General features: G+C 42.5%; 1 protein-coding gene across 36 annotated transcripts in view; it reads right to left on the bottom strand.

Moving 5' to 3' along the window:
- The window catches only part of LOC148338887 (receptor-type tyrosine-protein phosphatase delta-like), a 269563-nt gene that overhangs the window by 112033 nt on the left and 136146 nt on the right, over positions 1-21384 (bottom strand). For all 36 annotated transcript variants that reach the window (XM_088293384.1, XM_088293387.1, XM_088293394.1 and 33 more), the window contains one exon: positions 12271-12308. The gene's annotated coding sequence lies outside the window, so the exon portion shown is untranslated. The remainder of the gene's footprint in view (positions 1-12270; positions 12309-21384) is intronic.

The raw sequence follows: 21384 nt of genomic DNA, 5'->3' as shown, positions 1-21384 counted from the left end.
GGTCCATCAGGAGTCCGACTGGGACTGAGTGGAGGAGCTCAAATGAAGCATTTGAGGAAAAATGTGGGTGGGGGGGATGCACAAGGAATGAACACCCACCTGCTAAAGTGTCCAGTTTAAGACATCTGTCGCGCCGAAATTCTGCTGACGTGTAAACTGTGAGTATCACTTAACGGCATTTCAAGTGTGTGCACTTCAATTGTGAGCCGCTGGTGCTTGCCAGAAAATTAATAGACAACAAATGTGATCATTAACCCATCTAATAAGGCGGGCAACCATTCTGCAGGTCATTAAAACGAAAGCTTTGGTGGATTTTCTAATTGGACGACAATGAAAAATAAAAGAGATCGCTGGACTTGAATACGTTACGGGTGTGGACCGCTGCCCCTTTTTCAAAGTCACCCACCTTTGAGCATTTGCGTATTTTCGCGCTTTCCCCCGACAAAAACATCATGTCATTCTATCTTCATCACTTGGTGGGCATTTACGAGAAGCGTCCGCGCTGCCCCCCCCCGGCCCCGCCCGTGCATCCCTGCGCTATTTATCACAGGCCGTTGTTTGCAGCGGCTCCTCCATTTTACAGTTCAGTGTTCATGAAAAGGCGCTCGCACCACTGATGCTATCTGTCAAGCACTCCCGCCAAAGCGCACGCACGCGTTCTCTCTTTCAGGCCAGTGGTCCTTCCGCAACTGACATTTTCACAAGCGCACCTTCATCAGTTTTACCCTTCGTCGCCATCGTGGAGGGGGAGGTGGGGATGTTGACGCGGCGGCGGAGTGCTGACAAGGCTATCTTCAATTCAAATTGATGGTGGGAAGAACTTTCGGATGTGCCATTACAGTCCACTGCCTCTGCTGCTGCACAATCGAGAGAGCTGAGCTGCCTCCTGAAGTTCGGGTTAAAGGTGTGGAGATGGAGTTGGTGGTTATGGGAAAGGTTGTTTTCGGAAATGAAATCGCTAACACTTAAATTGAAAGAAAAAAACATTTTCCTTCAAGAAATAAAATAAAAAGGAAAATCCTTTGAGAAAACTAAACTGAAACTACATTCATAAAATTAACTACCGTATTTTCCGGACTATAAGTTGCTACTTTTTTCCTAGATTTTGAACCATGCGGCTTCTCTGTGGATTTTTCTTTCACCAGTAGGAGGGCGCTATAGTTCAGAAAATGCATTAACATTAAATTAATTAATAAAAAAAAATACTTATATGTATATATATATATATATATATATATATATATATATATATATATATTTTTTTTTTAATATTGCTGCGGCTTATATGCGGGTGCGGTACAAAAAACTATCGTTACGACAATAATTTCCTTGTTTTTGTCTTTGGTAATTAATTTATTACACGAGGTTTGGAGGTGACTTCAAATGTATTTAGTTTGCTATTTCTGCACGGCCGTTAGCCACAAAAAGAGAAGGTTGTCTGGGAGTTGTAGTTCCCTCAATGTGTGTCGCACAAAAGCAACGTCATCAAGCAGCATAAATTAAAAAAAGAGCCAGCAGATGACGTCGCTTCTCCGAGACGAGTTTGTTCCGTGTGGCTCTTTGGCTCGAATGGCTCTTGACATTTAAGTCAGCCCCCAATTTTTTTTTTCATTCATGAAAAAAATAGAAACAGTATATAAAGAAAAGGTACGCTGTACAAACGCGTTTAATAATTCTCATCAAGAATTCCCTTCACAAATCCACTTTAGAAGTTGGCAACAAGGCATCCTTGCTCTCTTTAATTAGGGTGCATACATGCATGCATCCAACTTTGGAAGCGGTATTATGCACTGCAGTTATTGTAATTCAAAGTCTGTGGACTGTGAATCTCGCCTCCTGTATTATCAAAATATTTTAAAATAATATTTGGATTGAATTCTTACCATACAATACTGGTGTTTTTATTATCTTGCGCACAAGTAAAACACCACATTTTTTAGAAACCAAAACTAAGTCTAATACTAACTGCATTAAAAGTGTTTTTGAAAAAAAAAAAAAAAAACTAAAACTAATTAAAACTAACAAAAAAACCCAGCAAAAATTAACTAGAATTATATAATTCTAACTTTTTCCAGTTTCTGAGATATATTTAAGATTGGCGTGAATGCTACTAAATCTTCATTTTTTGGTTGGAGATTGTTGGCAAGAGTTGAGTGTTATTTTTGAAAGTATTATTTTGGAGGCTTTTTGACTTTAATAGACAAGACAGCGAAAGAAGAGGTAGGAAGCAGGAGGAAGCGAACAGCCAGCAAGAAAGAGCCGCTCGGCACAGGATTCGCACCGGGGTCGCCTCGACACAAGGAGCTGGTACGCTACCAAGCTAGCAAACGTCACCCCAAGTTGGGGGTTCGGAGTCGTTCCCACTCAATTCTCAGTTCGGCGTGAGGATTTTTAAATCATTGTTAGGGTTTAAGGATTATTGTTAGGTTTAGGCAGTGGTGGGCCGTCAAGGCCTGCAAGAGCTTCTCTGCTGGCCTAACATCATCACGAAATCATTCTTCACAATGATGTCATATTATATCCTAGTGATAGTTTTTATCCAATCAAATTTCAGCTAGCTCATGTTGCTAGGCAGATTTCATGATACCAGCAGAATGCGCTATTCGTCCGAGGCCTTCAGACAAAACGGTGCCGGCGGCTGTTCTGTCAAGGTTCGGAGTTTTTGTTTGGGTTAGCTTTATTCCTCACTTTGTAAACATTCAAAATGAAAAGTGAATTGTCAGGAAGCGTGCACGCGAAGAAAGAAGTGAAGGGAGTGTTTGTGAAAGCGCGTGGCGGAGCAAGGTGCCTCATTCAGCAGCTCCGAGGTTTATGGGATGGCTCCCAGCTGTCACTCCGCTGTTGTGAATCGGCGGTGCCGTAATATCTTAATTGTTTCAAATTAAATGCTCGTAAACGCGGCAAAGGCAAATTAGTTTGCTTCCCCGCCATCCACCTCGCCCTCGCCTTTCTCCGGGTAATCCAAAGCAGCCCCTCGACTTGCATTTGCGAGGGAGGCGGTGGAAATGGTGGAATGGGCTCCGGCGTGACATTACTGGAGTTAGCTGGTGTGGAATTAGTTTTTTATGGGTTGTTAGCAGCCAACCAATCAGGGCGCGAGGGGCTCCCTCATTTTTTTCCCCGTTACCAGTCCTGCTTTTGTGTAACGTCATAAACGGAAACCATCCCCGCGGGGATTCGCAGCAGCACAGGTTTCAGGTGCGCACGCACGCCAAAAAGTCGGAGGATAATCACACCGTCGCCAAATTATTCTCCCCGCCGTATGAACACAGCGAGGCTCTTTTAAACACAATTCTCACTCTGAATGGATCTCGGCATTTCCATTTAGCCGCGGTTAACTTGACACCCTCCACTCCACTCCCCGCGTGGAAAAAGAGCATCTCCGAACGAAGCCCCCACCGGGCGACTCAGGAAGGCAATTATGCGGCATTACATGTTGCAAAGTGGTTCCGTGGCAGGGGCGGCCAGAGCGATTATCGTCAAAACAGCGAAGGGACGACGTTGCTCTCGGAAGCTCAAAAGCGTCGTCGTTGCTCGGCGCTGGAGAGAAAATGTTTCCATCGGCAACCACGACATATGTTCTCTTTGTTATTTTGCTGATTTAAATAAAAGCAGTGATTTGATGTTAATGAAAACTTGGCGGAATAACCATTTAATGATCCAGATCTTCAGCATTTTGCCAACCGCCGGGGACTTTCGGTACCCGGCGAAACAACAAATATTTCATTGATCATCAGAGTCTGAAAGAAGTTTTCTTCGGGGGAATCTTTGCTTCCACTTATCTCCGTCCCGCGGTACGGAAGGAAAATAGCCAGCCCACGCGCAAGAAAATTTGTAAAAAAAAATAAATAATAAACACTTTTTCTTGAGAAAAGAGGAAAAGGCAAAATAATGATACAAAAGGGGAAAAGATCTGACGTCTTGAAAATATGAGCATTCCTGCTTGTAATATGGCTTCATCACTCCAGGTGAGTCTCACGCTCAGCGTAATTCGTGGCGACAGGACCGCAAATGAGGCATCCGAAGATTTCGAAACCGCAGAATACAAAAATACCTTGGCTGCTTTTCTGGCATCCTCTCATTGGGAAGTGGGAATTTGACGCGAACCAAAACGCAACGAGACTGGACATTGGTAACACATCTTGCGCAGAACGCTTGAAAATGATGACCAGTCATTACTGCTAAATAGAAAAACATTCACAGTTGTATTTTTTGTCGTGCTGTTAAGCGATTGCATTTTTTTAACTAATTAATCGCAAAAAATTGCCATAATTAATTGCGATTAATCGCATTTTAACCGATATTTACTTGAATAATATCTTGGGATTCATGTAAAATCACCAAATATAAAGTAGATTTGAATTGAAAGAAACATCCACAGAAAAGCCGCAGCGTTGTATTCGTTGCATGGTTCAAAATCAAGGAAAAAAGTAGCGGTTTATAATCCGGAAAACACAGTCGTTAAAAAAAATGTGATTAATCGCAATGAATTACGGATTTTTTTTTTTAAGCAGTGATGACTGGCCATTATTTTTTGAGTGTCCTGCACGTCACCATTTAATTCTCCAGAACTCAAAATGAACTGAGTTAAAATATTTAACTGTGTTAGAAATTTTCAAATGAATCTCCAAAGTTAACCTATTTTTTTTTTGTCATCTGCTTTTATTCGATTCTCTGCCTGTCTGTCAAAATATCGCTTCACGGGAACGACCATGTCAGTTTTTGATTGCCATCGCTCTGGATTTTTCATACGGGAATGCTGCATGCTAAATAAGAGACGCCCCAAAAAAAAAAAATCAGAGGTGCAGATAATGAAGTGGAAAATGTATGGTCTATTTTAGCGACATGGCCGACAAGCAGTTTCGCACAACCGCCTCCTCCGAGTTGTTTGGTATGCCACGCCGTCGTCGGGCATACGGCCGACCCTTTGCACCCTGCGTGCCTCTCTCTCCCACTCCCCGCCATGTTTGTGGCCTTGTCGCTGTGTGCACATCTAATGGCCGGGGTGTAATCCACCGGCTAATCTGCTGACAGTCTGTGTGACATGGTATTAGTTTTGTGTCACTGCTTGCCACACTGTGCCGTGCGACTCAACTCGACGGCTTTTGCGGGTCGCAAAAAGAGAGCCGTCGCAGCAAGACTGTTGGTAAAACCGCCGACGTGTGTGATCAGCCGTTGGTAAACGTATTTGCGTTGCCAAGCGGACGCCGGAACACAAAGTTCATTCCAAGATCCTTTTTGAGTTTTAATAAGACAGCAGGTCAGAGCTCTTGGTGGACTCCGGATGAAAAGTGGCCTCATCACGGTGCTTTCACTGCAAATCGGACGCAATTGAGAAGCAAATTTAGATTTGTTCTCACTGCAATGAGTTGTGAGGTGGAAGCTGAATAAACGTTTTGATTTTAGAACGTCATGGAAACAATTGACCGTATTTTCCGGACGATAAGCCGCTACTTTTTTTCCTCGATTTTGAACCATGCGGTTTATACAACGGTGCGCCTTTTCCGTGGATTTTTCTTTCACCACTAGGGGCGCTCTATAGTTCAGAAAATACGCTAAATAAATCTCAATTTTTCTTGTCTTGAGTCTGTTCTGTTTTAAGTAGCAAAGTTGTTGCCGTGTTAAAAGGCACAGTTTGAACAATCTGTTTATGTACCTTTATGTGCATTCACAGTACAAAACTAATTTTTTTCCAACATAGAAAACTGCGGCTTATAGCCTGGCGCGGCTTGTATATCGTTTTTGGGGGTGTTGCCGCAGTTTATATTCAGGCGCGCCTTATAGTCTGGATTTTTTAATTATTATTTTAAATCTATTTATTTATTTATTTGGGGAGCTGCTGCGGCTTATATACAGGCACACTTTATAGTTTGGAAATTACGGTAGCGGGCTCGAAAGGTGCATTACATTGACCACGACTTACGACTTGCCATTTCATTTTGATTAGAAAACATGAAAATTAATTAGGAATTTTCCAATGTGCAGCCGATTACGCTTTTTAATCCATTCTTTTTTTTTCTCTACAATTTAAATGGAATAACTCACATCGTGACAGAATAAGTTTAACCATTCCCTTTTTTTCTTCCGTTTCTTTTATATGCAGCATTAGATTACTCACTAAGCTAGGATGGAGAAATCAACCACTGTGCGGCATTCTTGTTGAGCCTCGGTGAAGGTCTTTTGTCCGGCGGGTTGAGCTTTGGCCTCAGCCTGAGATGTGCAGAAATGCATCGGGCTTTCTGACTGCTCGAGGGGAAGTTGCAGGAAAGATTGCTTTAACCCCCCCCTTCCTGACGCTGATAACCTGGCCGAGGCTTTGGGGCCAAGCGGTAGCAAGTCAACTTTAAGACGACTTTTAATTACTGGGCCTTTGAAAAAAAGGGATAAAGGTGAGAGCAGAATGCCTGCATGCTTTGGAAAGAGATTTAGCTTGTGATGAGATTGTCGTTTTTTTTAGTTATTTATTTTTTTTATTAGTTTTTTTTCAGTTCCATCAGGCACTATGTAGAAAGTCGGAGGAATGTGGGAGGAAACCGGAGTACCCGGTAGTGATGGGTAAATGAAGCTTCAAATCTGCTTCATGAAGCAGTTGTAGTATTTTTGGACTCCTGTAGGTGGCGCTCTCTGTTGCCATTTTTTAAAACTTTTATTTAACCCCACAGTGCCATCTAGAGGACTCAAAAATACAACACCTGGTTCATGAAGCAAATTTGAAGCTTCATTTACCCATCACTAGTACCCGGAGAAAACCCACTCAGGCACAGGGTGGCAGGTTGCCGGCACTGTAAGCGCAGAGCGAAGATGGGGTGGACGGTGCAAAATAACTTCAAGAAAGTCAACGAGAGGCTGTTTTGATTTTCGACTGAATCTCATCAACCATCCGAGAGCAACCGATCGTAACGTATCGCATGTGATGCCGTCGCATTGTTGCCGACCCCCTTTGCCATGCGGCGGGTGGGATGGGAGCGATTATCGGCACGAAAGCGGAAGCGTGTCTCGTGTGAAACGTAGCTTGCCAAAATACTGTCAGAGGCGCAGAGGCTTGACGGCTCGTCCGGCCGTGGCCTCGTCGCTTTGTCCTCTCCAGCTGTTGTTTGTCGGAGAGTGAGGAGAAGGCGAGACACTTTGCGCAACGTCATCAAGTGACAAGATACGGGATTGCGTTTTGTTATACTAATGAGGTGATGCCGCCGGTGGAGCGTCACAATTACTGTTTTGTGCATAATGGAGGTAAAGACACGTAGAGGGAAAGAAATGTAATTTTATGCCTCACAGGTACGGCTGTAGCGCTACATCTATTAGGATACAATCCAGATGTGTTCCCATGCGGAACATATTAGGCGGGGAAGAATCTTTAGGGCCTCATTCTAATCCGGAAACAAATACAGTGCAGCTCAGCCTCTGGCAATCAGCAAACTTGTTAAATGCTTCGGAAATGCCGCCGTTTCAGTTTTCCTATTTTCACGCTTCTGACTGGTCGAACAGTTAGTTCAAATAAATTTTATTTTCTCACGGTCTGTCTCGCTCTATTTATCAGTGGTGGGCGGTCAAGGCCTTCAAGGCCTCCTCTGCTGGCCAAACATAATCAAAATATCCTGATCATATTTGTCACTTTGATGTCATATTTTATCCTAGTGTTGAATTTTTAGAATTCAGCTAGCTCGTGTTGCCGGGCAGATTTCATAATTCCAATATTTATTATAAATTATTTATTTGAGACTCTTTCATTTAATTACGACTGTATTTAAAAAAAAAAAAAAAAAAGTTGAATTTTTGAATGTCATCCAACGTCTTCCCGTTTACACACAAGTGAAAAGAAAGTTTGTGTCCTGAGAAGGAACAAGATTTCCCAATCACTAAAACATCTTATTCAGCACCAAGAAAAATGAAACCCGATGGACTCATCGAACTGAGCAATTTTGTTGCAACAGAAGCATTCAATATTTGATTCTCAGCATACTCACAAATAGAAAAGGTTGCCGTGTTGTGCAGTACGTAAATCGCAATCTCATTCAAATTGCCACTTGTGCACAATATGCTCGGTCAAAACAAAGCCATATAGCGTTGCGTGAAACAAATGGCAAATAATCTATACCACGGTTCCTGTGGATGTCGACATGAGTGCTTTCCCGCATTAAAATTCCCATTACGAAACAACGTACACATGATCAAGCGGGTTGACGGTGAGCGTTGGCCGGAGAGCCACTCCACACTTAGTAGATCAACCTAATTAAAACATAAATCGGCACAATTGAGCCGGATAGAGGACGGCGGGTGGAGGGGGGGGGGCCTTCAGAGACACACTGATGCACTTTTGCAACAATTGCTCCGGATTTGCATCGAACCGAATGTAGACTGGTTGTAAATGAAATCAATATCAAAAAGCAGTGGTCGGCTTGACAATTAGAGAATTATAACGAGGCAGAAAGCGCCGGACGCAATTTTTTGCGCCTTTTGTCACGACTTTAGTTCATTGGAACGGTACAGCTTCTTCATGCTGGGAAAGGCCGAAAAATGGCTGGACAGGTCATTAGGTACACCTGTTAAGTGGAATTATACTCATGTTTGAGTGGCGCTATCATATAAATATCGTATTTGCCGCTACTTTTTTCCTCGACTTTGAACCATGCGGCTTTTTTGTGGATTTTTCTGTCACCACTAGGGGGCGCTCTATACTTCAGAAAATATGTAAATAATTTTTTTTTCTTGGGTCTGTTTGAATTAGCAAAGTTGTTACCATGTTTAAAGGCACTGTTTTTAGAATCTGTTTATGGACATTTCTGTGCATTGACAGTACAAAATTGTTTTGTACATGCAGTAAACGACTCATTTTTTCAACAGAGAAAAATGCGGCTTTTTGTCTGGTGCGGCTTGTATATCGCGATTTTTGCTGCTGCTGCTTAGATACAAATGCGCTTTATAGTCCAGAAATTACTGTAAATGTATAAGCTGTATAAGTGTCAAGCTAAACTCACAACCAATAATAAAATCTCAATAACGATATTAAGATGTTGAATGAAGAAAAAAAACAACTCGAGAATCAATTGAAATGTTCTTATCTTAATCTTGGTCAGTCATTATAGTAATTTAATAAAATCATGAGTATAAGTGCGATTAAATAAATTACCCTAATTTTTGGACTATAAAGCGCACCTTTATAGAAGACGCGGCAACTCTATTATCGGGAAAAAAAAGATAGACAAGCCGCATCATGCTAAAGGCCGCAGTTTTCTACGTTGAAAAAAAAAAAAAGATTCTTCAAACAGTCCCTTTTAACACGGCAACAATCTTGATAATTAAAAAAAAAAATTGAAATTATTCGAGCATATTTTCTGAACTATAGAGCGCCCCTAGTGGTGAAAGAAAAATCCACAGAAAAGCCGCACCGTTATATTAACCACATGGTTCAAAATCTAAGAAATAAGTAGCGGCTTATTGTCCGGAAAATACAGTATAAAAATGAAATCATTTGGACTTTGTCTTTACAATGATGACCCGTCCCCTAATATCCTTGAAAAAAAATAAATAAATAAAAAAGTTCAGGGTTCAGTCCCAAAGCTGTTTTCTCTTATTTCCCTCACGCTAACTTTGCGTGACGCCAGAACAGAAGCACGGGAGCTGTGCTGCGGAGGTGCCATGTGGTCGAGCCGAAGTCCCCCTGAAGAACAGCTCTGGGCGCACACCTGAGCCCCGTCGTGCCGAGCGCATGCAGTCATCTTGACGTGAGCCGACAGTAGCGACCATTAGCCATTCCCAGGCTCAAATGAGTAGACAGGTGAGCGCAGGAGCGTGTGGCGGCGGAGGGGGGTTGTTTGCTGCCAAAACCCAGTGGGCTGTGCAGCAAAGATTGGCAGCAACAGAGGAGAAGGAAGAGCCGGTCAACAAGAGATAGCGGAGAGTGGAAAGCGCGGTAAAGGCCATTATTTTCTCCTCACGTAGGCGACCAAACCTCAAAGACACTTTCATCCAGCCTCAGCCTCAGGTTGCTCCAACAATGTCTTCTTAACAGTCACACGGCAACATTTGACTCCAGCGGTGAGGAAATAAATCAATTAACGCATTCAATGTCGGACATTTGCGCTCATCGCAACACCAGAGTGCCACAGATTGATTCTTCAAGACCCACAGAAAATTCTATTCCGTGATTATTTTTAAACCAAATTTAGCAAATAAGATGGTGGACGACTGCTTAGCACGATGGCCTCACAGTGCAGATGTCGTGGGTTCGATTCCGGCTGCGGCCTTCCTGTGTGGAGTTTGCATGTTCTCCCCGTGTCTGCGTGGCTTTTCTCCGGGTATTCCGGGTTCCTCCCACATTCCAAAAACATGCATGGCAGGTTGATTGGACGCTCTGAATTGCCCCGAGGTGTGAGTGTGAGCGCGAATGGTTGTTTGTCTACGTCTGCCCTGCGATTGGCTGGCAACCAGTTCAGGGTGTACCCCGCCTACTTCCCAAAAGACAGCTGGGATCGGCGCCAACACCCCCTCGCAACCCTTGTGAGGAGAAGCGGTCGAGATGATGGATGGATAATTACTTTTCAGGGCAAGTTTGTTGGTTTTTAATTGGTTTGAGTTTTTTCTGTTTGTTTTTGTATTAGTTTTAGTTTTTAAAAAGAAGTGCTTTACAGGTGAGCATCCATGTGTGCCCTGCGATTGGCTGGCAACCAGTTCAGGATGTACCCCGCCTACTGCCCGGAGATGGCTCCAGTACCCCACAAATAATGGATGGATGGAAATCAAAACAGTCAGTGCCATGGACGAGTTATGTCGTCAATCTTTTTGCATTTAAAGGAGTAACGACTGGACGAGCGTTTGACAAAAAAAACAACAGCAAATCACAGCTGGAGAATCAAACCAATCAGTGCCACCGTCAAGTTTTGTCGCTGATTTTGCCGCCATGACTGTACGATGATAAATCACAGCAGACTCAAGACACGGTAGTTGAACAGGGTCGGCGATAAAATCAAAATCTTGTTTGATTATTACAACTTTCATGACTTCCGCTGCAATAACAACAAAAAAAATCAATGAAAGCATCGGTCCACGTGCGTTGTCATCACCTGCTTGCTAATGACGCAGAACAAGCCTCATGAAAGCCCGTGACCAAACAATATGAACCGAGCAGAAGTGAGACTAAAAAAAACACAAAGAATTAAAGCACGACTGACTAATAAACTACGACATGTCCAAGGTCTTGCACTAATTATGCCCCCGCTGCTACAAACTGTTCAAATCCGCCATGTTCGCCAAAATGCTTTTTTTTTTTTTTTCCTTCTTCTCACACTCTCATTTAAATGAACATTTGTCGCAGAACCCGCACGACAAATACAGATACGAGTCAATCGTGGTGGCCTATCATAGCAATCCCCAGACAGTGTGCAAATGTGGATTGAATTGCACAAGACCAGAGGGAAACAGACAGGGTGAGAAATAGCATCCACCGCCTTTTTTGTTTTTGTGTTTCCGGGCGGAAAACTTCGCTCCAATGATTTGATGGTTCATCTCGCAAACTGTCAAAAAAAAAAAAAAAAAAACACTCATAGGCATCCCAAAAGTTTGTACCGTCCGCAGCACAGTAAATATTCCTTGCGTCTTTGCATGTTCACCGCACACAAGAAGAATAGAGTTATTATTTTGTTGTGTGAGATTTTTGGAGGATTTTTGAATCTGAAAATAGGAGAAAACTGCCTGACTGTATTGCGGATTAAACTTTTGTCTAAAATAGCAGCTTCAGCGTAGGCTGACTAATATACGCTACGTTTTACGCTTACGATGCAGGCGTGGCAATTGTGTGCCACAATTCTTAACCAATCAGGAGTCGGACACGAGGGCTGATTCTGATTGGCTGTTTAGAACAGGAGTGTTTTGGTCACCTCACCTCAACGGAGAAAAGAAATACATTTAATTTGAAATGAAAGTAAACAAAAGCATTACAAACAAAATATATGACTTTGAAAAAAACCCACAGAATGTAGAAAATAAAATTTACAAGGTTGAATTTTTTTCAAGTTGGGCGGGCCGCATTAAAACATCCAACGGGCCGCATTTGGCCCCCGGGCCGTAGTTTGCCCACCCCTGCCCAAGGGGAACTAATTTGTTCCAGGAACATTTCCACGAGTCCTTTCTCTTCAACATCCCAGGTAGAATGAATCGACTTTTGGGCGTCTATATCCGTCAATGGCAGTGAATGAGTTGATGTGAGTATTGTGCAAATCCTACCACCGGTGCAGCTCCAAAAAAAAAAAAAAAAAAACTCAAGCCAGCGCTTACCTTTCAGCACCCAAGCAGACTTCCCGGGAGTTCAAGAGCTGCGGGACGACAAGAAAAAAGGCCATCAACATTGATAATAACAACATGAACATGCGAAAGCATCGTAATCACAGGTAGACGGTGTAAAGGGCAAACATTTATTTCGCACTGATTACACTTGACAGGGTCAGGCGTTGAAACATTCTCTAATGTGGAACAATAACTCCAAGTAGTTCCCGACTATCGTTTTTTCGGGGGTGCCACTTAAAAAGGTTAAAGATGGAGTGCTGGGGAGGTTAGCACATCAGCGTTCAAGGTCTTTAGATGAATGCCAAGCTCACTTTCAAAAGCATCGAGAGAGAATTAATCATGTGATTGATGGCCGGCATCTCTGCGCGCGCTGCTCCCCCTTGTTTTCCAGCTGGGAGATAAAAATTCATGCTTGGCAATGGTGGCCAGAGCAATTGATTCTGGCAGGCAGTGCAGCGCGAGGGGGCTAAGCGTGTGAATAGCTGCCGTCAAAAAAAGCTGAAGGGGGGGAGGGGGGGGGGTTGGATTTATTCCTAGTTCATATGCAAGCCGTATCGCGGAATTGCTGAGACGACTGTTGTACAGTGTCGCTGCCATTTCACATAATCACTAGTGACTCTTGTCGCAGGCTTACGGGTGCCACGTCTTATCAACGCACGCAACGAACGCCCGCCGCCATTTGCTCGGACGTGACAAATCCTTTACAATTCCAAAATCATCGCGTTGTAATTACCGCCGACTGGAACTAGGTCTACGCGTCGGCTTATCGGCGCAAACGTGACATTTTTACAATCTGATTTTTCACCGCGCACGGCGAAGGGAGAGCAGAAGTTAATTGCCGGGCCCGATTGGTCGGATCCACAACAACTGTATCCTGGCCGGTCAAGGAGCGCCGCAAATGATTAACGACCACGCTCCACTTATCAGCAGGTCATAAGGAAGCCACCTGTCTGCAGTTCTTCTGCCCTACGAAGATTTATGGCTCATAACTGGCCTTGAATGAAGCCACTCTGCTACATACGCTACCGCTAGGGACCGACAGGGCGGAGTTTAGTCGGATTATGCAAAGCCAATTTGCCGAAAGGTAAGACAGGAGAAATAACCTGTTGAATCATGCTTGGATCTGAGTGATGTGACACATTTGGCAGTTTGTGGCGAGAATTCCGTGGACATCAAGATATCTAATGTAGCAGGTGAGAAAAATGCATCCACCCGCTTTTCATCCCAAGGGCTGCAGGGGGCGCTGGAGCCTACCCCAGCGGACTTTGGACAGTAGGCGGAGCACACCCTGAACTAGTTGCCAGCCAATCGCAGGGCACACAAAGACGGACAACCATCTGCGCTCGTGGCAATTTAGAGTGTCCAATCAACCTGCCAGAAACGTCTTTGGAATGTGGGAGGAAACCAGAATACCCGGAGAAAACCCACGCAGGCACGGGGAGAACATAAAAACTCCACGCAAGAAGGCCGGAGCCACGACGTTTGCACCGTGAGGCCATCGTGCCGAAATTCTTAAAGTGTTGAGATGCCAAAGTGACGATTTCCGACGTTGTTGGGATCGTTCCCCGCGGAATAAAACCGATAGCACGGTTCAATGGTCGGTACAGTATCTGTGGCGGTTCATTAAAATGAGACGAATGCTGGAAAATCCAACTTCCTATTCCACTACAATCTGAGTTTTGATCAAGATTAGAGAGATATCGTCTCTGGGTCACCGTCCCCACGCGTGGTATTTTTTTTCCCCCGCGGAAATTCTCGGTAGATTGCCCCTCGTGACAGCCACCCATCAACCTGGGTGCAATTTAAAAAGCCTGCCAGTCCACCGGGCTGCCTATCAGCCTAGCTGCCAGAGCTCAGACAGGAACTCCACTGCGAGCAAACTCTGATGTCAGCGAGCTTTCCCCAAAGTCCAATGGGTGAAGGGGCGAACGACGCGTTCTCAAAGATGGGTGAAGGGGGAATGACAGAACACATTAGTGTGTGTCGGGACACGGACGTGTTTTTCCTCGTCGCCGCCTTAAACGCCGAGACGACGACCCACCACTTCATCGTGCCGTCATGTGTGCGTCGGAAGTGGCTCCCCCTGCTGGAAAGCGGCGAAACTTGCATGGAACAATCAAGCGAAAACAGTCCAGGCTGGAGGATTGGCAGTCTGCTGCCGCACACGTCTCTCCGCCATATGTCTTTGTCAGAAATATTTGCTGGGTGCTGATTGCGGGAGAGGAAATCAGTCCCCAGTTGCTGAGCGTCTCGACGGGCGAAGTCGACATCGAACGGAGCAACTGGCCGGCGATGACAGTCAAAGACGGACCATCTGGTCTCTGTGGTCTAATCGTCGTTTAGCGGAGGAGACGAACAGTTCACGTCTAGCAGCAGTCAGAGACGGATGGCAAATCAGATTTTTTGTTATTGACCGGTCAAAGACGTAAGCTAAGTGCTAAGTTGGGATAAAAACCGAACACACACTTAGCGTATTTTCCGGACTATAAACCCATACTTTTTTTCCCTAGATTTTGAACCATGAGGCTCATACAACGTTGCAGCTTTTTTGTGGTTTTTTCTTTCACCACTAGGGGCGCTCTATAAATCAGAAAATACGCTAAATAAATCTCAATTTTATTTTTTTTCTCTTGCGTCTGTTCTGTTTTAATGAGCAAAGTTGTTGCTGTGTCAAAAGGCACCGTTTTAACAATCTGTTTATGTACCTTTATGTGTATTCACAGAACAAAATCATTCTGTACATGCAGTAAACAATTTTTTTTCAACATGGAAAGCTGCAGCTTTTAGCCTGATGTGGCTTGCATATCGTTTATTAATTAATTAATTTATTTATTTATTTATTTATAAATGAATTTATTTATTTATTTTCAAGAGTTGCTGCGGCTTATAGTCTGATGCGGCTTAAATGTCGTTTTTTATTTATTTATTTATTTATTTTAATTTTAATTTTATTTTTAAAGAGTTGCTGCGGCTTATAGTCTGATGCGTCTTAAAGGTCGTTTTTTATTTATTTATTTATTTTACTTTTATTTTTAAAGAGTTGCTGCGGCTTATAGTCTGATGCGGCTTAAATGCCGGTTTTTATTTATTTATTTATTTATTTATTTATTTTAATTTTAAGAGTTGCTGCGGCTTATACTCAGGTGTGTTTTATAGTCTGGAAAATACAGTATATGTCGGTAAAATGCATTTTAAAGATGCCTCAAGTTCCATCTAAAAGCCTTTAAAAAAACAACAAAAAAAAACACTCCAACCCACTTTCTCTTGCTCCATACAATATTTTGGCCTCATTGAACCCCAAGCTCATCTTTTGTACCAAATTGAGCGCAGCAAACGATTCCATCGTTCGCCATTCGCGGCTCGGCGTAGTCTCTTTTTCCCCGTACATTGTGAAAAAAAATGCTGAGCACCAATTTAACAAAGTCATGACTTCCTTTTAAGGTTCAATGTTGATGCCTTATTCTTACGAGAACAACATTGAAATTTAACTTTATTTTACAGTTGCGACGAACAAATTAATTGGCACGGACGCTCCTGCCGCGCGAGCAAATAGCCGCCGTTATGCTCTCAAGTGAACGTCTCAGCAAAGAAGGAAAAGGCCGAGGCTATTTTCAACGACTGCTTCTGGACCGACGGCAGCTCATTGTGCTGCACGCTTTCGGTTCATTGTGCAGTCGCAACGGCAGCAGCGGCGTGTTTGCCAACAGCCACAAGAGCAATTGGAACAAAAGCTCCGGTTGGCTGGGTCACACTGTCATTTACCTGAGGGCTGTAGGCATGTTCTGCACGGACTGGGGAGGGTTATTTTGTTCTCCATTAGCATGTGAGAGAGAGAGAGAAAGAGAGAGAGAGAGAGAGAGAGAGATGGAGCGTTGACGGAGCATCCAAAAGTGAAAGGGAAAAAAAATAAAAATTGCCCGAGGTGAGCTGGCATTATGGGGGACGCATCTTCCCCTGGTCCCATTCAGCCAGGAACGTTAATGGAGTTGAAGTGGGTCGTCTTGAGTTAAATTGAAGCCGCTGCCAATGGGAAAGGCTTTGAAGTAACAAGCTTTTAGCGATGGCTGTTAACGTTATGTGTAAAACTCAAAAGTGAACCGGCAGTCTTTAAGAGCTCGGCATTCTTACTTCAACATTTGCTCAACATTGTCATTTATTTTGAAAGGTTACCGATTATGCAAATTTGCCTTTTGAAATACTTTTTGGCTGTCTTTAAATAAGGTTGGAGGTTTTGGACGAAATACTCCAAGGTTCCAGAATTACACCACACTGTCCACCAGTGGTGGGCGGTCAAGGCCTTCAAGGCCTTCTCTGGTGGCTTAACATGATCACGAAATCATGATCATATTCTTCACATTGATGTCATATTATATCCTAGTGCTGTATTTTTAGTGAGAGTTTTTATCCAATCAGAATTCAGCTAGCTGGTGTTGCCGGGCAGATTCCATAACACCAGTAGCACGCACTATTCGTCCGAGGCCTTCAAATACAATCGTGCGGGTGGGGATTTTACCATTGATCGACAGTTGCGATAGCCAATCAGATCACGAGTTGGTTATAGCGAGCCTTCTTGAAGGCCTTACGTTGAAGGTGATGAACGCGCTTTGTGATTGGATATTCACTCGTGAGGGGGCAGCGCTATGCGGAATCAACACACCCGAAAGTCGTAACTGGCGAGCGTTGGAAAATCTAAAATATATTCTTGCTTTTTTAAATCACAATGGCCGAAGGAGGGAAAAGTGTGGATTTAATTGCAGATACGCTTGCGAGGCCATTTTCAAGACAGACCTTGCTTCCCGTTTTTGAGTACCTCTCTTAACGACACGAGTGTCCTTCTCCTGCCCTTTTTCAATGGCCGAAAGTCATTAGCGAAAGGGTTAAAAGACACCCCGGTCAGCCATATGTTTCCATAATTACCTTGCTCTCGTGTCACGGTGCGGACAGAAAGCTTTCTGCTAAAACGCCACCGTGGCGTTTCAATTACGCCGCCTCTTGTTGCTCTGCCCGGCGAACATTGGAACGCGGCGGAAGGTGACGAAAGGTGCAGATGTTATCACGCCGCCAAGCGTTATCACGCGATAGTCAGGAGGCCCTGCGCGGGCCGTTCCCGGGTGGATTTCGTGCTTCAAATTTCACACCCTCATCTGACATATAGGCAATTAAAATAAGACACCGGCACTTTAAATATCCCCTTTCTTGTCGCACCCTTTGGATTTTATCAGCTTTGAGACAACGTCAAAGGGAACAGCAAACATTCTAGAACAGGGGTGGGCAAACTTTTTAATTGGCAGGCCACAATGGATTCTAAAATTTGACAGAGGGGGCCGGACCAGGAGAATTTTGGTCACCTCACCTCATCGGAGAAAAAAAAAAAAAATCATTTAATTTTAAATGAAACAGAACAAAAGCATTCCAATAATATATATGTCTGAAAAACCACATTATTTAGAAAATAAAACATTCATTACATTTTTTTCCAAGTTCGGCGGGCCGGATTAAAACGTTGAACGGGGCCGCATGTGGCCCCCGGGCCGTAGTTTGCCCACGCCTGTTCTAGAATATTCACGCCATCTTTCAAGCGGGACTGCGCTGCAAAAATCAATATGGACTTATTGTGCTACATGTGTCACCCCTCTGGGCTCACTTCTATTACGCCGTGATTTAAATTTGCGATTCTCCAACCCAATTTGAAGTTATTACGGCCAACTGGAGTTAATGGATAAGACAAGCACCTTGCATTATTAATTAAGGTGATTGATCTCGTTCTTTGAAGCTTTTGCTCTCTCTCACACACCCACACACAAGTGTTGGCAGAAGGTTGGGCTCGAGGAAAGCAGTAAATTAAAACAATCCATTTATTTTTGCCCGCTGAAAATTCATTTGGTTGAAATGTTCCACTATTGTTTTTTTGCCTCGTGTCTGGGCGCATTATTTTATATGTTGATTACACTTATTAACCCAAACGCTAGAAATTTGAGACTGGGAAAAAAAAAATCTTTTTTCTTTTTTTTAAATTTTTTTAAAATTATTATTACTAATTAAGTAAAAAAAAAAATCTCTTGGAATTGCTTTCATTATTCTTCGTTTCCAAATTAGTTTTGGGGACATCAACAATCCCCAACACAAAACAGCATAGCTAATGATTCATTAAAAAACTTGGTGTATATATTAAAAACATCATTCATTAAGCTAAATAAATAAAACTTAAATAAAAGCACACTTCCTTCCCCAGGTAAGTGACTTCTGCTCCTTGTGGAGAAAAACAGTTTGCATAAAAATAGTCCACAGTAATGTTGAGGAGAGGCTGCTGCATGCCAAAATGTGCCTTTTTTTTTTTTTTTCCCACACCAAGGTCAGTAGGTCTCGGCCAGCTTCCTCCGACGAGAGCCGCAATTAAGGCTGGGAGGCCGTGCATCATCACGAGCTGAGTCATAAGTCGCCCACCAGTACTATGCATCACTCTCACTTACACCACGCCGACTATTTATTTGGAAGGCTACCCAACAGCCCACGGGGGAGTCATTAAGCTCGTATGTAAATATGAGGGATGGATGCGGAGTTCACCTTGCCGTTGCTCTGCTGGGCCGAAAGGGGGGTCATTTGGCCGGGTCGGAAGAGAACGCCTGCGGACGCTTTCGTTGGGATGCTGCAACGGCAGGCTACCAAAACATTTTGTAGGATTTCATCTATGAGGATAATTTCAGGATAAAAGTCTGGGAAAAATAGTTTAAAAAAAAAAAAAAAAAGTGTTTTTTTCTAGAATAAAAGTAAATAAATAAATAAATAAAAATAAAATAAAATAAACATCTAATATGTGCATAACTTGCATGCATTTTTTAAAAATATTATTTTGTTTTAATATAAAAAATATTAACCTGTCCATGACCCAAAGGTCTTACAGGGGGCTGAAATATCCAATTTAGAATTTTTTGGGATAGACTGCATTTCATCTACAGACCCAAATATAAACTGCAATTTATTATAAAAAAATATTATTTAAAAAAAAAAAAAATCAATCAAATCATCAAAAGTCATTTGTATTATTTTGGGGGATTTTTTTCAATAGTAACCAAATAAGTATATTTATTTCGAGTAGTTATACTAATACTGACTAATTAGTTTTTTAATCTCTAAAGAGTGAAAAAAAGAAACAAATGTAACAACAGGATAAAGTGCAATAAATTAGTTACGGATCCCATAAAAATGCCAGAAATAAATGGTCAAGTTTGCTTTTTTTTTTTTATGCGTTTCTGCCGAAAAAGAATTCCTGACTTGTCACAGAGACACACTGATACTATTGAGACACATTGAGAGATTTTATGCTCGGGTCAGAACGACCCGGGGAAACGAAAACGAAGAGCACTTTGAATTCCGCGAGTGAAACGTTTAGATACAGGTCTGTGCGCGCAGTACAGAGACGTGGCTAGATTTTCACGGCCTCGCGCGGGAAAGCCATCGCCGGAAAATTCAGCATGACAAGCCGCAAAACGCCACACCAGGCGTCACACTGTGTGAACAAAGGACCTACGTGGTTGACATTTCTAAACTTCCCGGCGTGAGAAATGGGCAAACAGCAAAAATAATATTCAAAAAATAAATACATAAATAGCAAATGAAATAAAAATAAACAGGCTCAAAATTAAAGGAGAACAGCAACTTTCTTGTCGAAACCAGGGGTGACCAAATTTGATCTTCTTTCCAGCCTCCCTCTTCCAACTCACCCGATTCAAAATCTCAAAGCGTGCTGATGAGCTGATTTGAATCAGGTGTGGATAGCTGCTCTCGAGGACTGAATTTGGGCACCCCTGGCCTAAGCATTTTTTTTTTTTTTTGATCAGCTGAGGGAAATGCTGTCATTTATGTTGCCATGACAACTCTGCACTCTAAAGATTGGCGCATCAGCCTGGACACCGATAAATACTCCCCCGCTTCCCTTATCTAAGTCGTACGTAAGTATTGGAAGTCCGAATAACTGGTTGCTAGCCGGGCTTGGAATAAGGACAATAGTGCCACAACAACCTCGGATCATCCACATTATGGTCTAGATTTTTTTTCTACTTTTTGATTCACTTCTATTTATCTAGGTGAGGCAATTGTGAACAGATTTTATTTTGCAATGTCGACCTTGCTGCAGGCGCACAGGAAAGCGAGGCGAAAGAAAAGCAAATATAAAATGAATACATACACAACTAACGGCAGAGTGGCATTTACACAAAAAAAATCCATCCAACCACACACACACAAAAGAATATTTTTAAAAAAATATTACAAATAAGTAGGGCTGTCAAAATTAAAGCATTAATTATGGAGATTAATTAATTTTTTTTCACTACAAATGCATTATCTCATTCAATCCATAAGACAAAAAAGTAGTCACCGCCTCCCAAAGACGTATTAATACGTCTTAGCCTTTTTTTTTTTTTTTTACGTCACAGCTTCGTGTTTGTATAATAATAGAAGACAATATTCTATTGGCCTCACAAAATCCGTCAAAATCCAGAAAAACGCTGGACTTGAGGGGTTTCGTCTCGTAAAAATTTCTGGGATTAAATGTGTTCATTATTAATTAATAATTAACTCAGTTAACTCAGTTGTATTTACTTTCTGTAGCAACTGACTTTCGCTCACTGTTCTGTCAAACTTCATTGGAGGAATCCCCCCCCCCCCAAAAAAATTCACACTTGAAAAAGCCAAATTGAAATACCATATTAGCTGTATGTCTTTAGCGTATCGTTCAACTGTTTTTCCAGTATTTTACAGGAAAATAATCGGATTTAAAAATCAAAGGAAGCTATTAAAACAGTCCGAGTAGAAATATACTTTTGGATTTTTTCAACATTAATTGCAAGATTTTTCTCGAGTAAATATCCGTTCCAAGCTTCGTAAAAACTAAATTTGAAAAACACGATTAATCGCGATCAATTATGTAAATTTTTGCGATTAATTATTTAAAAAAAGATCTCTGTGTTCTGGGGTGGGTTTGTTTCATGGAGGTTTTGTTGGATTTTTCTGCTTTGTTGGGGTAGAATAAAAAAAAAATTGCTGTACAATGGTGTGTGTTTTAATTTAATAATAATAATAATAATAATAATAATAATAATAATA

The sequence above is a fragment of the Idiotropiscis lumnitzeri genome, chromosome 4 (genome assembly GCF_059441095.1).
Source record: "Idiotropiscis lumnitzeri isolate Australia: NSW breed Sydney's pygmy pipehorse chromosome 4, RoL_Ilum_1.0, whole genome shotgun sequence".
Lineage (NCBI taxonomy): Eukaryota > Metazoa > Chordata > Actinopteri > Syngnathiformes > Syngnathidae > Idiotropiscis > Idiotropiscis lumnitzeri.
This window is presented reverse-complemented; position numbering and strand designations above follow the sequence as displayed.